This window comes from Aethalodelphis obliquidens, unplaced genomic scaffold (genome assembly GCF_003676395.1).
Source record: "Aethalodelphis obliquidens isolate GAN/ISIS:26980383/991018 unplaced genomic scaffold, ASM367639v1 scaffold49, whole genome shotgun sequence".
Lineage (NCBI taxonomy): Eukaryota > Metazoa > Chordata > Mammalia > Artiodactyla > Delphinidae > Aethalodelphis > Aethalodelphis obliquidens.
In genome coordinates, this window is record NW_020837993.1 from 2,227,707 (window position 1) to 2,243,831 (window position 16,125).

The following is a 16,125-nucleotide window of genomic DNA, read 5'->3' on the forward strand; positions in this document are numbered from 1 at the left end:
AAAAAAAAAAAAAAAAAAAAAAAAAAAAAAAAAAAAAAAACAGGAATTGAGCTAACAGAGACTAAAAAGACATGGCACGTCAGTATGATATATAATTATAATTTAGATCCTGGACCAGAAAACAATTTTTTTTTCTTTTGCTACATAAGGCGTTAGTGACGCAATTGGTAAAATATGAATAAAGTGTTTAGATTAACCCATAATATTGTATAAATGTTTATTGTCAGATTTTGATAAACTATTATACGTTTATGTAAGTGAATATTCTTGTTTTTACGAAATTCGCCATTGTGAATGTCTATAACATTCTCAAATAGTTCAGAAAAAGGATAATAGTGTGTGAGGAGAGAGAAGAAAGGAAGTGGGGGGAATCCACGGGATTTCCATTCCTCTTTCCTAAGCTTCAGTAGACTTGGGATATTGTCATTTGGGTTGAGCAAACTATAAGGCTTAGGTTGGAAAGGAGAGGACCCTGAGTGACAGACATAATGTCAGGAAGGCTGCCATGTGTAACAGATGCGTTGGGTGTTTTACCTAAAGAGAACGGAAGCCAGATCATCAAGGGGTTGGCTCCGTCCAGGAAGGGAACTCCTCAGGCTCAAGGCTACCCAAGAAGGGGCTGGTCTCTACGTGGTAATGAGCAACGTGGCACCAAAAATATCCAGAAAGAGGTTGGAAGTCCATCCAGCAGGGATGTGAGGACAGGGCTTCCTTACATCTGACAGGGAGCTGTAGTAGCATGCTCTTACAGTTCCCTTCCCCTCTTTCACACCATGACTACCCCTTGTTAGTTGAATGACCCTGCGTGAGACCTCCCATGAGACCCCTCTGATGGGTGAATGATTTCTTCATTTTTCCATTATGAAGAAAGAAAGGGGGAAGAATGGTCCAAGATACCTCTCTCAAGAGTCCACATATACCACTTTTCATGTTAAACTCCTCTGCCTACAGGGTTGGCGGACAGACCAGTTCAGGTCTACCCAGTAGATGGGGAGATAGATACTCTCTGGATCCTGGTCCTCTGTACCCCTGTGGACTAGGTACCCCGAAGAACTCTAACAGGCTGACTCTCAGGAACAAACGCCCACATCTTGCAGCTCTGCCCTCTCACGACTGCATTTCTCCATTATCCATACTGTTCATGCCGGTTTATGAGACAATCTATGTTTCTGGCCGAGCATGTGAGAGAGAGATCCCCTGAGCTGTAACTGGATAAGCAAAATTTCAGCTCCAAGTCAGATCTTTTCCTAAGACCATATAAGTACACGTGAGTGAAACGATAACATGGAAATTCAGTGCTTTATTCCAGAAGGGTTTTATCATAATATTAATGGAATTCTCCTTTTCTTCCACTTGTTTGTCAAATTCTAAATTGTCAGGCTTGACTGAGTCCCACTGAAATTTTTGACCCATTTATGCAGTTGGTTTTATTTTTTTTTTTCACTTTTTACAACATCTCATTCAGCGATGACCCTAAATTGAGAGCCATGAGCTTTATTCACTCCATGATGTGTTTGTGGAAGGTTGAAATCACCTTCATTACCTCCTTTAATGAATTATTCTTTCGTATCAAAAATATTTCTCTCCTCGGCTGGTCCCGGCCACAAAGCACTGGACTTCTTTACTACCTACATGAGGTTCCAGCCTATCCAATATCTGATGTTTAAAAGAAAGTTGAGGATTAGGTAGGAGGTATTAAAGGAAACTATTGCCTGCTGAAAAGAAGACAGAATGGCAAAAACAGTGCATGGAGGTTGCATGGGCAGTGGGAGGTTAACTTTTGTCTTTTATCTATGTTAAGGGTATGAGACTAATAATGTGTTATCCTCATGACTTTCATCTCCCACTTCTGGGGGAGGGGGAGGGAGATAACGAGAAAAAAGCCTTTAATTGTCTGAGAGAAAAATCCCTTATCAGATCCCAATGATTTTATTCACCATTTTCTGTTAATCTTCAACAAGCTGTCATGTTTACTAACATCGAAAATAGCTACACCTCCTCCCCCAACCCCTACCCTAAATCAGTCAATCTTTCTCCGTGAATGGCCTGGGAGTTTTGCAGAAGTCAATATGCGCCTGAAACCCGACAAGCGATCCATCGAGCTGAACAAATGTAGAGGGGAGCCGAAGAATGAAATGAGGGTCACCGGGATCTGCAACTTCCAGGAGTTTGAGAAGATCTGAGGGGAGGACAGTGCTTCTCTCAGGGAGGCCACATAGGAAGGAGAAGATGTGGGGTTTCATACATTCCTTTGGGTGAGCTCAGGGTTTGGAGGCCAGAGAAGATCCCCAGACCAGCCGTACTACTTTAGTCTGTTTATGTCAATGGCTTCTTCCTAAGATTTCCTTGGAAAAAGAGTTCCTGTTCCTTAATTTTTAAAAAAAATTTCCGAAACAGATTGGTTTATGTTGAACTGGTTAGAGGATGGGGTGCAGTGGACAGAGAGGACTTCTGAGGACCTTTAATTTAACAGCTCACCTCCACCCCCTTCTCCATCCAAAGGCGCTCTCCATGCCCCCTTGTCTCCATCAGCCCCTCCCTGGCAGCCTCCTGCTGAAGTTCTTATCTGGCCAGTTTTCCTGTGGCAAATCTGCATCCTTGTCCTCTCCAATTTATCCTCTTAAGTTCTACTCTTTCTACCTGCCTTTCCAGATTTTATCCTCCTGAAGTCATATTTGTAGCTAATTCTCAATCTAAAATGTGATGTTGCGCTCTCCTTATTTTTACCCCAGGTATTTCTTCACAGAGGTTCGAATGTTTTCTTTAGTGTAGAGCCCACTGATGCAGCAGATTTTTACATTCATTAAGAAAGAATAAAAAAATGAAGGGAATATGCCAAGATATCAATAGTACTTATGAGGGAGGAAAATATTGATGATTCTATTTGCTTTGGATTTTTTTAGACTAGACTTAGACTTTTCTGTAGTTTTTAATCTCCACATCCTCTGCCATGAACTTTGACAATCAAGAAGAAAAAAGACAGGTTACCCTTTGACAGGAAGTCCATAGTCTATAGGCCATGCCATGTTGTAAATGATTGTGGGCAGGACAAGCAGTCCCCAGGTTGCCATAGCAACCAATTCACCTTACCCCATCCCTTTTGAAAGTGAATTACCTACCTTGCCCCTGAAGGTATTTGAGAGCGTGATCATATCTATAAAGATGTTTGTCTTTTAACAGGAAAGCCCAGACACCTTCAAGACTCAAAGACTGGATTTCTCATGGGGAATTTCCAGCCCCATGACAGGTTGGTGGAGAAGTGCTTGGTGACCCAGATTATAATACCTGCAAGCAACCCAACGCTTTGCCACTTTTATTGGGCAAAACCAGAGGAAATTTCCATGACTGCTCTTTGTTTCCTATATCTGAGAATTTCATCACCCCTTTTAGAGTAAAGAGATAGCTTAAAGTGGAGGAAAAGTGGGAACCTGCAGCAGAGGAATGAGCTGGATGCTTTCACAACCACAGCTCTAGGAATGAGACATACAAATTTGTGCAGACCTCCAAACTCATCTTTACTATCCTTGTGTACCCTTCACTGCCTTGCTGGGCAGACCCTTCAGCTGTCAGCTTTCTTTCTGGAGTCCTTGCACATGGCTGTGACCTCCACTGCTTTCTAGCTGTGTGACCTTGAGCATGTTACTTCACAGCTCTTGTCACTAAGTCTTTATCTAAAAAACAAACAAAACTGATAACAGTCCCTTCCTTGTGGAACTGTTGAGAAAATTAAATGAGATAATATATATAAAGTAGATAGCTCATGCCTGGAACATAATAAGCACTCAATACCTGTTGCCTATTATAATTGCCATCATCAACATGATAAGCATCATCTATTTACTATTCCAACTCCGCCTCTGTAATTTTGGACAACAAACCGCCAAATGTTCAGGACATGAACAGATTCCTTTGGACAGCCTCACGCAAGAATAGGAGCGCTAGGATCACATAGTTGTTGATCTGCATTTTGGCTCTATCATTTATCAGCTGTGTAACCTTGTTTAAGTTACTAAGTCTTTCTGGACTACATGTCCATCATCTGCAAATATTAAAGCAAGATAAAAGAGAGATAACTAAAGCATCACCCTTACAAGTCCATTATAAGGAATGAATGCATAGAGTAGCAGCTGGCATCAAGTATGTGCTCAATAAATGATAATCCCTTCCCCATAAGGATGACATTCAAACTTCAAATTCACTTCACTATTGAGAACAGCACAAGGAAAAGTTTCAAAATAAGTAAAATTTATAACCACAGTCCTTCAATCCCCGTGTAATGTAATCGATTTCTCATCCCAAATGCCCACACATCTTACATAGCTGCCTATCTGTCCTTAGACACCCCAAACATACATACCGAGGACCATTCCCCCACGTTATCCCAGGAGCCCTTACAGACAATGTCCATAATGTAGAACTTTTTAGTTCCCCTCTCTGACCAACTTTACCTGAGTTGGGTCCCATTACACTAAAGCTTTTTTAGAAGACTGGGTAGTGCTGTAAGATCCTCTTGATTGACAATGGTTAAGTGTTTAATAACTCACCCTTGCTTTTGATAAGCACATACACGAGTAAGAATAAATACAAGGATTCGAGGCTCTCATCATTCTTAAGAACAGGAATCATCTTCAGCCACATAGCATAGTAGGACATCACTATCCAAAGAAATTCTTGCCCAGGAAGATTAAATAGTTTTATTAAACAGATTTATTTCCTTCTGTTTCAGGAACTTCATGAAAATTCATTCATATGAACTATTGACAATTCAGCTAACCCTTTTCAGGACTGTGGTCCCCTTCTCATAAGAGAAGACCACTCAGCTGGGCTTATCAAACATCCCTCCCCAAGGTTTGCCTCCAAACCCTCTCCTCACTGGATCCCCCAACTGAGCAATTATATCACAAACACTGCCTGATCTTCATCAGGACTCCACATGCAAATACCCACCTGGAGCCACAGCACTCGCACCGTATAATATCCCACCCTAGAAATCCCCCTTTGGAGACATTACTACAACCAAGATAATGGTGACCTTAACTACAGAAAACAATCCACTGGCCTCTGCAACAGTGCTCTTTTCAGGGAGTCAATTTAGAAGACGTTTCTGGACAAAGCAGGCTTTTACCAAGACTTCTAAATCATATTACATGAACAATAAGCTGCCTGTTTTGCCACTGTAACACCAGTTACAATTACTGAGTATTTATTTACTGAATGTTTCCTATGTGCTTAGCATTGGGCTAATCATTTTACATGATCATCTCATTTATCTCATGGAAATGCTTGAAGATAAGCATTATTTGCCTCCTCTTACAAATGAAGACACAGAGGCTGAAAGAAGTTAAATAACTTATTCAAGTCCTGAGAGCTTATAAATGGCACGTGGAGAATTCAAATGGAATCCCCCATCTGCCTCCAAAGCTGACATCCCACATCATTATCCCCAGGGCTGGTCTGTACAGATTACACTGTTTTGCATTCAGATAAAGACCTTTAACAGTTACCAGGAGAACCAGCTTCTTGAGGAGGGTTTCCGAAAGGCTGAAGGAGATGAAGTCCGCAGAACAGCTGAGGTGCTTGAGGGGCACGGCTTTCAGCCAAATCGAACCTGGCACGGTCCCTCCGGCCAGTCGCCCTCCTCTGTCTTCTCTGCTCCCTCCCAGGCCCCTAAATTGTGGCGAAAGTTGATTTTTAACAGGAGACTCAAGAAGGTTTAAAGAGCCAAGGGCTTCCCTGGTGGCGCAGTGGTTGAGAATCCGCCTGCCAATGCAGGGGACACGGGTTCAAGCCCTGGTCTGGGAAGATCCCACATGCCGCGGAGCAACTGGGCCCGTGAGCCACAGCTACTGAGCCTGCGCATCCGGAGCCTGTGAGCCACAACTACTGAGCCTGCGCGTCTGGAGCCTGTGAGCCACAACTACTGAGCCTGCGCGTCTGGAGCCTGTGCTCCGCAACAAGAGAGGCCGCGATAGTGAGAGGCCCGCGCACTGCGATGAAGAGTGGCCCCCGCTCGCTGCAACTAGAGAAAGCCCTCGCACAGAAACGAAGACCCAACGCAGCCAAAAATTAATTAATTAATTAATTAAAAAAAATAAATAAAGAGCCAAATTAACAGCCGATGGTGCTTCGGCTCCCTGGAGGAGATGTTCAGGACCCCTCCTGACGCCCGGCAGGGACCCCTGAGGCCAGCCTGGAAGTCAGGCCCAGTACGTGGGCGCAGGGCTGCCGAGGCGGAGTCCGCTCTCAGCTTCTCCCCGGCAGCTGCTTCGATGCTCCTCACAAAGGAGAAGCCGCGCTGTATGTACCGAAACATAACTAATCTTAATGTCATCAGTAATGGAAATTACACTCCATTATCATTAGCTCAAATAAGAATAATGATATGGAATTAGCTTGCAGGTATTTTTTTCTCTTTGTAAAATAGATACTTTTCAGTAAACTTGGCTCTAAAGTAAATTTGGGTTTCAAGCCAATCTTGTTTTCCCATTGACTGCCTTTTGAAAATGAAAGATGCTTTTCCTAAGCTTCAGAAAGAGTGGCTAAGAAGGGTGAGAAACCATCCTTCACAGCATTGTTTTAAATCTAGACTCACCTACTGTTGGTTGGGTTTTTTTTAATCACCAACTGCTTCTAATACCTTTCCACAGATACATTCCCAAGCCATAGAAGTTTCTCCACTCTTGAGAAAGCCTCAGAAGCTATATCTGCCTCTCCCTCCACACACCCAGCTCTTCCTCTGGTCCTTGGAGAGTACCATGTCCAAGGTGTTAGGCTGCAATGCTACAGGGGAAGGGACCACTAACAAATGGGGACATACTCCAGACCAGAACCCCCTGCCACTTCCCTGCATCCCATATGATGAATCAATCTCACCTTGTACTTTATCAATTCTAAGGCATATATTTTTTCACATTTTAGCATTTCCAGAATTAAGATGCTTCTTACCAATGATGATGTTTCAATGACAACTGGCAGCATTTTTTCACTCTTCGTGGCACATAAAAATTGGAGCATCTTATAGTCAATGACATCCTAGATTTGAGGAAGTAGGATTAATTTTTCAATATTTAGTTTGAGAATTCTCTAAAAGGAGCTTGTTCCCAGCAAGAAATAATCACTTGAGAGGTTTGCTCAGCGTATGGGAATAAGCAGAGACAGTTTGTCCTGAAAGCCAGATCTTGCTGTGGCTAGGTATGCAGTGAATTATCAGCTAAAACCATACTCATACCCTCTAAACTCCAGGAACCACCATTCACTCATTCAACAAACACACTTAACAACTACTATGTGCTAGTATGTGCCAGGCAGTATTGTAAGCACTGGGGATATTAGAGCAGGAAATGAGATGCATAAAGTCTCTACTCTTAGGGGCTTGCATTCCCATGGGGGAGCTGGGGAGACCCTCAGATCCAAATAGGTGCGCACACACACACACACACACACACACAAATTAGGTAACTTCAGACAATGACGAGTGCTACAGTGAAAATCAAATAATGATTCTAGAGGGACTGGTGGGGCTGCTACTTTAGATTGGGTGGCTGGGGCAACTTTTTGAGGAGGGGGCATCAGCACTGAAACCGGAATGTAGGAAAGAATCAGGCTGCAGAGATCCGGGGACAGAAAATTCTAGAAATCTGGAGAGCAGAGCAAGTAGAAAAGCCCAAATTTGGTGAGTACAAATAACAAAAAGCCTGGAAGCTAAAGCCAGGTGAAGAAAGTGAGGGGAGAGCAGTAGGGCAGAGATCAGAATGCGGGACCCCCACCGCTTTGACATTCATCACAGTGGTTTGTGCAAAATCAGGTGGGCAGGGGGTGGGCGGATATGTTGGTCAGATTTTCTCACTCTCCTTTTTGTTATTTGTTTTTGACATCTCTGCAAGAAAGCCCTTAGGAATGATCATCTTTGCCTGGACCTAAAATTTCCCAGGAGTTTTCCTATCCATCCAGAGTTTTCTTTTGAGTCTAGATTCTTGGTCGGGAAAGAAGCACCTGCTAAGCCCTAAGACGAGCCCCAGTCCCTTCTGGGTCATTGTGGGTAACCTTCATCCTAGTTTCATTTTGCCATTTCCACTGTCTACTCATCAGAAGGCAACACTTAAAGAAGAAAGCCAGGATTTATACCTGGAAGAAGAAAGACAGAGCACTTCCCCACCTGCCTTTCTCCGTCAATGGATGAGGGAGACACCTGTCTGTCAGTGGCGTTGCCTGCTTCTGGCCAGAGTACAGACAAGCAGCGTGGACTACAGGAAAACAAATCTGCACGTGCAAACATCACGTGCAAATCGGTTCACACTGCATTATGCTTCCAGGCCTTGAGCATGCGCAGAGCAAGGTAAAGGGCTCAGCCCCTGTGCTCCTGGCCTGCTGGCCTTTGGCCTGATGTCATCCAGTAGCACAGCACTGAAAAGTCCCGAAGCAAGCGTGAGCCTTGCGCGTCCTCGTTTGAACTCCACTCCTATCCCCCGTGGTCCTTCCAGTGCCCCTTCCCTACCGCCTGGAATGTGCCGGCAGCAGCCTCCTACTTGGCCCCCATGCCTCCCCTCCACTGCCCAACACATCTTATTAAAATGCACACTCAGATGCTGTCATCCTCTACTCAAAAATGTAACAGCTCAGAGAAATCCAGAAGATCTGTGGATGCCAACAGGGGCCTAATGTTCTCTGGGTCTCCTTGTATGGGCGTAGCAGTTGCCAGGCAGTCTGTGTGTCCCTGGGATTACAGGGAGGGGCTAAAGAAGAGGCTGAGCGGGGTCTCTGACCCCTGCTGCCACCAGAGCAACTCCACCATCAGCTGTTTACGTGCAATGGCTCTGCCAAGGTTTTCATTTAAAATTTAATACCTAAAATTTATTTCTTTAAAGTAAAAATACAAGATTTGAAACCCTCTGGTAGTGAAATGAAAGTATGGATTTCAGTCCCATTGTGCCAAGGACACATCATGCAATCTTGGGCAAGTCAGCCAACCTCTCTGAACCTCAATGTTTTGTAGAACAGTTTCCCAGCCTGGAACTATGGACATCTGAGGCCGAATATTATGTCGTAGGGTCGGGGGCAGCTGACCTGTGCATTGTAGGATATTTAGCAGCATCCTGCCCTCTACCCACATGATGCCAGGAGCACCCACACACCCTGCAGATGTAGCAACCAAAAATGTCTCCAGACCTTGTTAAATGTTCCCTTAGGACAAAATCACTCATGTTGAAAACTGCTGCTCTAGAAGAGTTAAATATTTACCTGTCTTGCAGGACTGCGGTAAGCATTAAATGAGATAATATATGAAAAAGTGCTCTGCAAACTGCTATTATTAGAAGTCTGTAGGAAGCATCTGACTTACATCCTGACATAAACAAATAATTGTACAGTCAATCCTGAATGGGATGAGGAAGCTACTGTGCACTTTCAGAGCTCTGAGATGTTTATGTTTTTGTCTATCTCTTTAAATCTTTGTGATACCTTATCTTTGTCAATCCATAGCCAGTCATTCATTATGCCAGGGTGACACGAGTTCTAAAATCCAGAACATTTAGAGCTCAGCAATCCTGGATGTTAACCCCTGATTCCCCAGAATGAAAACAAAATATGTAAGTGTGTATGGATCAACCTTCTAGAGAATACGAGGTTTGAGCTTTTAGCAAACACACACGAACTTCACACATGAGCCTGAGCTTCCTTGAACACATTCACACTGTTGTCAAAGCAACATCATGGCCCAAACCTACAGGCAGATAGATAATCAGGCCAGAGGGAAAGCCCTAGAGATAGAACCAGGTATTTAGGGCCAGAAAACAGGATAGCCTGGTTAAAACACAGCAGCCTGCTTAGTTGTGAGAAGCAGGATTGGCTGCAACCTTATTACAACAATGTTTTTTGCAGACAACAGTTTATGTCAAGCAAGGAAAACACACCACCACCATCCACAGTTCTTTTAGACCCCGTGTGGGTGCCTGGGAACATCCTGGCCATCTCGGGAAGGTAGTGCACCATCTTGCCTATACTAGCAACCATTGTAATTTCCACCGGAAGCTGACCCTTCTCATTTAATTAGGTCCAGTTTAATTGTTTAATCAGGCCTCTTAATCCCAAGAGACTCAAAAGTTACTTGACTAAGGCTCAAGGATGAAGATGACAATTTTGCATCTCTCTCTGAGCCAAACTTGACTAGCTCTTCCTTAGGACCACCACACAGTAAAAACGAGCACATGTTCCAAACCTCCTAAAGAATGCATCAGCCCATCTTTAAGTTATAATCTCTGAAAATTTACTGAGTTCTGAAAGTGTCCCATGAGAATATTTATTACAGAGGTTTTCAAACTTGATTCTTTCGAGCCCTGAGGAACTTCCATGGAAGTTTCTCAGCATCAATCACGAGCCAGGGAAAGAAGAGGTAAAAAGGGAAAGGCCAGGCTGTGATTCACTGGGGTCTCCCACTTCTGCTCCCGTTTCATCTGCTTTAGATGTGTCATCTCCTCAGAAGATTTCTTTAAAAAAAAAAAAAGTTTCTTCTACTAAAGCACCCTCAAACAACTCAACTTGTACAGCCCTCCCAGCCTTGGAAAACCACACTGAAGTCAAGTACAATGACAAAGAACTAATTTCAGGTCCCATGCCCATCAGCCAGGTCCAGGTTTCCTGACTCCATGTGGAAGGTGAGACTCATCCTTGAAATAGGAAGATTTTCTGCTCTGGAGACAGTCACAACTGAGATTGAATTTCAGCTCTCCACTTACCATTCATGGGATCTTGGGAAAAAAATCATTAACCTCTCCTAACTACAACTTCCTTGTATGTAAAATGGGAATATAACGTGCCTGGCAAGTGCCAGTGCTCTGTAATTAATAGTTATGATCATTATTCCCTGAAGGTACTCTAATAAACAATAATTCTCTTATCACTCCCCACCTTCCTGCCCTCTTCCTTGAGGGATCGCAGAGAACAGTTCATGAAACATATTATCAAATGGGATGTGGGATGCCTGTGAACCATGGGAAGGCAGATGGGCATCTTGCTTAAGTCGTGCCTTTGGCCTTGGCAGCAAAGATGAGGAAGATGCAGGTTATCACAAGGGTTCAGGGGAGATGGGGAAAAGTAACTGCAGGATTCTCTGCTCTCTACCAGAGGCAGCCCTCAAAAAAGCTGCGCGAGATGCGAGATACTCCCCACCCTCGGTAAGTCCCTCTCAATCCCGCTAACCTCACTGGGAGTGCAACAAATTCCAGCAACTTTTCCAACACCGGGCTTGGGCTCCGCTCACCCTGCCTCCTCCCAGCTCCCTTAAATAATGGCTGAGCGAATGCCTCCGGGACCATCTTCAGCTAATTTCCTTCAAGACATGCAAGCTGCTAACGCTGGGAAGCACAGATAGTGTGGAATGGCAAATATGGCCAAAATTAGATTAAAATAACCTCCTGATAAACAAATTACTCACCGAAAATAAATACTGGACTAGCGCGGCCAAGATAACTAGAAGAACAGCACCACCACATGGCAGGAAGAGGAAGTACATGAGCTGCGGTCTGTGGCCAGGGACGATCAGTCCCCCCAGCTCGGGGGCCTGACAAAGCCAGCTGGGAAAGGGAACGAGCAGCTGTAATCCTTCCCGGCCCTGTTCCCTTCTCCTGTCACTCACCCCGTCATTCATCAGCCTCGCCTGATGCTCAGCCTCACAGCAGAGACTCTGGCCCTTCGCACAGCCATGTTGGTGTGTTGGGCACCTCTCACTGGGTCCCCTTCAGATGCTTGTATGGGATGGACCATGTGACGCTCTTTTCTAAACTAAATGACAGATGCTCCCATCACACACACACACACACACACACACACAAATCCTTCTAATTATCAGAAAGTATTTATTTAGCTTCCTTTCAGATTTTGATCTTATCTTCTTTGGGCTAAATAAACCTATGCTTGTTCATCTCTCCTTGGTATGCACAGAGTTCAGGTCCCAGGGTCTACAGCAGGTAAGCTCTGTAGCCCAACGTCTCCAGGCCTCAGTTCCTACACCTGTGAAATGGTGATGATGATACCCCCTTACTAGGCACGTACATGCAGTGGTATATACAGTGGCTGACACGCTAAGCAGTTGATAAATGGTACACGTCTGTGTTGTCATTTCAATCCCACCGTGTGACGAATGTAGTTTGCTAGTCTGCATTCATACAAGGTCGATCACAGCAGTCCATCCCAGTGTGACAAATGCAAAAATCTAGCAATATTACTTGAAGCAGATTTCTGGATCATCACAGAAATATAGGGCTTGCTTCTCCAGAAGTTATGATGGCAGAAAGGACGTCGGGTCTATAATCACACCACAGTTTGATTCTTTCTGGGGACAGGAATTGGGCTGGCCTCTTCATTAAGGCATATCGAAAGCAAATGTATGAAGCTTAAGTCACGAAACTGGAATCCTTCTTTAGTTAACATTAGTGTGTTAGAGGTTCTCTGGGTACAGCTCAATGTGAGGTGTGCGGTCTATGATAGGGACCCCAGTGCCCATGGAGGTAGACCCTGCAGGGAAAATACGTGCATACGTACACAAAAATGCATACACACAAACACATATGCAAAAATATAGGACTCACTGATTACAGTATAGTTAGTTCTTAGTTATAGTTAGTATATTTATAGTTAGTATAAATATAGTGAAAAGGTTTAATTGGAAACCTAACCCTGGGCAGAGATGGGGGGTTGTCAATACCCTTGACAGAGACATTTGTGCTGAGACAAAAGAAAGAACCAGTGTTAGCTGGACAGGAAACCTTCCTTCCAAGTCTCAGAGATCTAGGTGGGTCACTCCCTCTCTCTGGTCCTCAGTTTCCCTGTATGAAAATGCGAAGAGGGGTGGATAAGACCATCAGTTTTCTGGGATCTAGACAACAATTTGTACTTTAGTCATCAAACTCACTAAGAGACTAGATCTTAATTATTCCAACCACTAAAAAGAAATGATAATTATGTGACATGACAGAGGTGCAAATTATTGCTATAATAGCAATATAGCAATATAGATGTAGCAAATCTATAATGTAATCTATAATGTAAATCTATAACATAAATGTGTTACATTTACACAATGTTAAGTGTCAAATATATTTCAATTTTTAGAAAGGTTAGTAGTTTTCTGAATTCTCAGGGAGCACTATATTTTTGTGAACGTGTCTCAGGGCCACCTTAGGGGAGAATCATTGGGAAATGGACAGACAGGGCTCTGAGTTCTCTACTCAAAAAAAAAAATGTTTGAACACCACTGCACTAAGCAACCTCGAAGGTCTTTTCCAGCTCTAATGGTCTGACTCCATGGCCCTCATCTGGAAACTGAAGGGGAAACACTCCGTGGGCAGAATCCTGGGGCACCAGGTGTGTCCAGGCAGCCTGGGAAGCCAGGAGGACAGATTTCAGGCCCCATGGGAACACAGATTGTACATGTGAGCCCTGTGAAGTCTGTGCCACCCTATGGCTACTGGTGTATGTCAGAAGTTCAAAGGAATCACACTGCCAACCATCCTAAAACATTGATGCCATTCTGAGAACTCCTCAGAGCTCCTAGAATTCCTACAAAAGCCTCAGTTGGGGTTTTTCAAACATGGCCCCTTCTCTGACATTTTGCTGTAGAGCAACTCTCTGGCCACCAAGTCCTCCAGTCCCTACACTGCTGATTGCCAGGCCATAGTAGAGGACCGTTGAGAGCTTGAGGTGTCTGTCCATAATCAGGACTCTAGGCGCCAGAAGTCCCCTCCTTCCTATACCCCGCTAGCAACAGGCTGCGCTGTCCCCATGAGTCAGCCGAGCAGAGCTTACCGAGGAAGAGACCAGAGAACCTCCTATTCCTGCCAAACTTCCCACTAGCTCCCTTGCATCTCTCCCTCCCTTTTTTCTTCTCTGTCTCCCTCCCTTTACTAACTTACTTTCCCAGTCCCAGCACCCTCCCCATTGCCCCAACTTATGCAAGCTCCCAGACTTCTCTGAATGCTAATGCTGAAGTTGGAGAGTGGTCTGAAGTAGACCCATCATACCCTTATTAAGATGTAGGGCCTGAACCAGAAAGTGCTTCAGGTCTTTCCTTGTTGCGAGAATGTGACCTTTTTTTTTCTTTTTTTTTTTTTTTTGCGGTATGCGGGCCTCTCACTCTTGTGGCCTTTCCCGTTGCGGAGCACAGGCTCCGGATGCGCAGGTCCAGCAGCCATGGCTCACGGGCCCAGTCGCTCTGCGGCATGTGGGATCTTCCCGGACCGGGGCACGAACCCGTGTCCCCTGCCTCGGCAGGCGGACTCTCAACCACTGCGCCACCAGGGAAGCCCAAGAGTGTGACCTTTAAAGCTAGGCAGCAAGGTTACTACCAAGGCATTACGTGAAGATTCATCCCTGGAGCCAGTACAGATCAGGCAGAATCCCATGGTGCACACTCATTCCAAGCACCACTGCCAGGCCACCACTTTTCCAAACTGCATTTATACCTAATGCTCACAAAAGGGTGTTAGGGAGCAGAAAGAAAGAGGGAGAGGTGGAGAGACCAATGAGAAAGGAGAAGAAGATGAGGGAAAAAAAAAAAGGGAGAAGAGACACAGAAGTCCAGGTAGAGACACAGATAAAAGAGAGAAAGGCAGAGTGGATGCAGATAGAAAAAGGGACAAGGGCACATGGATGGACCTAGAGATTATCATACTAAGTGAAATGAGTCAGAAAGAGAAAGACAGATATCATATGAGATCACTTATATGTGGAATCTAAAATATGACACAAATGCTGTATAGCACAGGGAACTCGACTCGATACTCTGTAATGACCTATATGAGAAAAGAATCTAAAAAAAAGTGGATGTATGTATATGTATAACTGATTCACTTTGCTGTACAGCAGAAACTAACACAACACTGTAAATCAATGATAGTCCAATAAAAATTTTAAAAATAAATAAACTAGACATAACTTGGCTTAAAAATAAAATAAAATAAAATATGAAACAAAAACAGACTCACGGATATAGAGAACAGACTTGTGGTTACCAAGGAGGAGGGGCATTGGGGGAGGGATGGACTGGGAGTTTGGGGTTAGTAGATGCAGATTATTACATATAGGATGGATAAACAATAAGGTCCTACTGTATTACACAGGGAACTCTATTCAATATCCTGGGATAAACGATAATGCAAAGGAATAAATAAAAGAATGTATATATGTGTATAACTGAGTCACTTTGCTCTACACCAGAAATTAACACATTGTAAATCAACTATACTTCAATAAAGAAATAAAATTTTTTTTAAAAAAAGGGACAGGGGCAAAGGACCATGTCTTATTTTTATTAATTAGAGAAAAAATTGCCTGCAATAGAAGCATTATTTATTAATCAAAGCCTTATTAAGTTTTGGTAATAAAAAGCTAAGTGTTTTTGTGCAGGATAGAGCATAAAAGGGCAAAGATTTCAATACAGGAAAATTTAGTGTTTGCACATGCGTAGGTAGAGAGAGGGGAACTGATACAGTAAAAGTATGGAATGTGGATTAGACCATTCTAGCCCACATCCATACAAAAAGGACCCTTGAATGAGCAATGACTTTAATTTTTAGGATTCTAAATTTCGGAAATAATTGGAAAAGAGGCCTAGGACTTCCAAGGCTTTATTTTGTATGCTGTTCCTCGGAAAAGGAAAGAGATGAGAGCTGTCTTTTGGTTCGTTTCTCTCTGTCCGCCATCTACCTTTCCTACATTGGCTTCTCATGCAATAGCTACTTGATGGAAGAAAGGGCTGAGACAAAATAACAAAATTGTTCTAATGCAACCTGGTGCTCTTTCCCTTTCTTTCTGTTGTTATGGTGGGCAGCTCCAAGGCTCCCAGATCCCTCAGCCCTGCTCTCCCTGTTACTGGTGAGGATTTCCTCCCACCACCCACTACGTCATAGGGCCTTGTTGACCTAAGATTCACAAGCCCACCCATGTTTACTGCCCCCAAGGTAGTAGATATGTCCTTCTGGCTCTATTTTAACTGGGGAATGTTCTCCTTTTGTAATGCAATTATAGAGAGATACTAAAATGGCCAACTTTTATACTGATATCAAGGCCAGAATAATCACCAGCTAAAAAGAGTTTGCTTTCAGGAGATAAAGGTTCACATAAATATTCCCAGAT

At 43.8% G+C, this 16,125-nt stretch overlaps 1 protein-coding gene across 1 annotated transcript in view; it reads right to left on the bottom strand.

Annotated features, from left to right (window-relative positions):
* The window catches only part of AGBL1 (AGBL carboxypeptidase 1), a gene marked incomplete at its 5' end in the record, with an annotated part of 506,902 nt that overhangs the window by 409,975 nt on the left and 80,802 nt on the right, over positions 1–16,125 (bottom strand). The gene's annotated exons all lie outside the window — the stretch shown is intronic.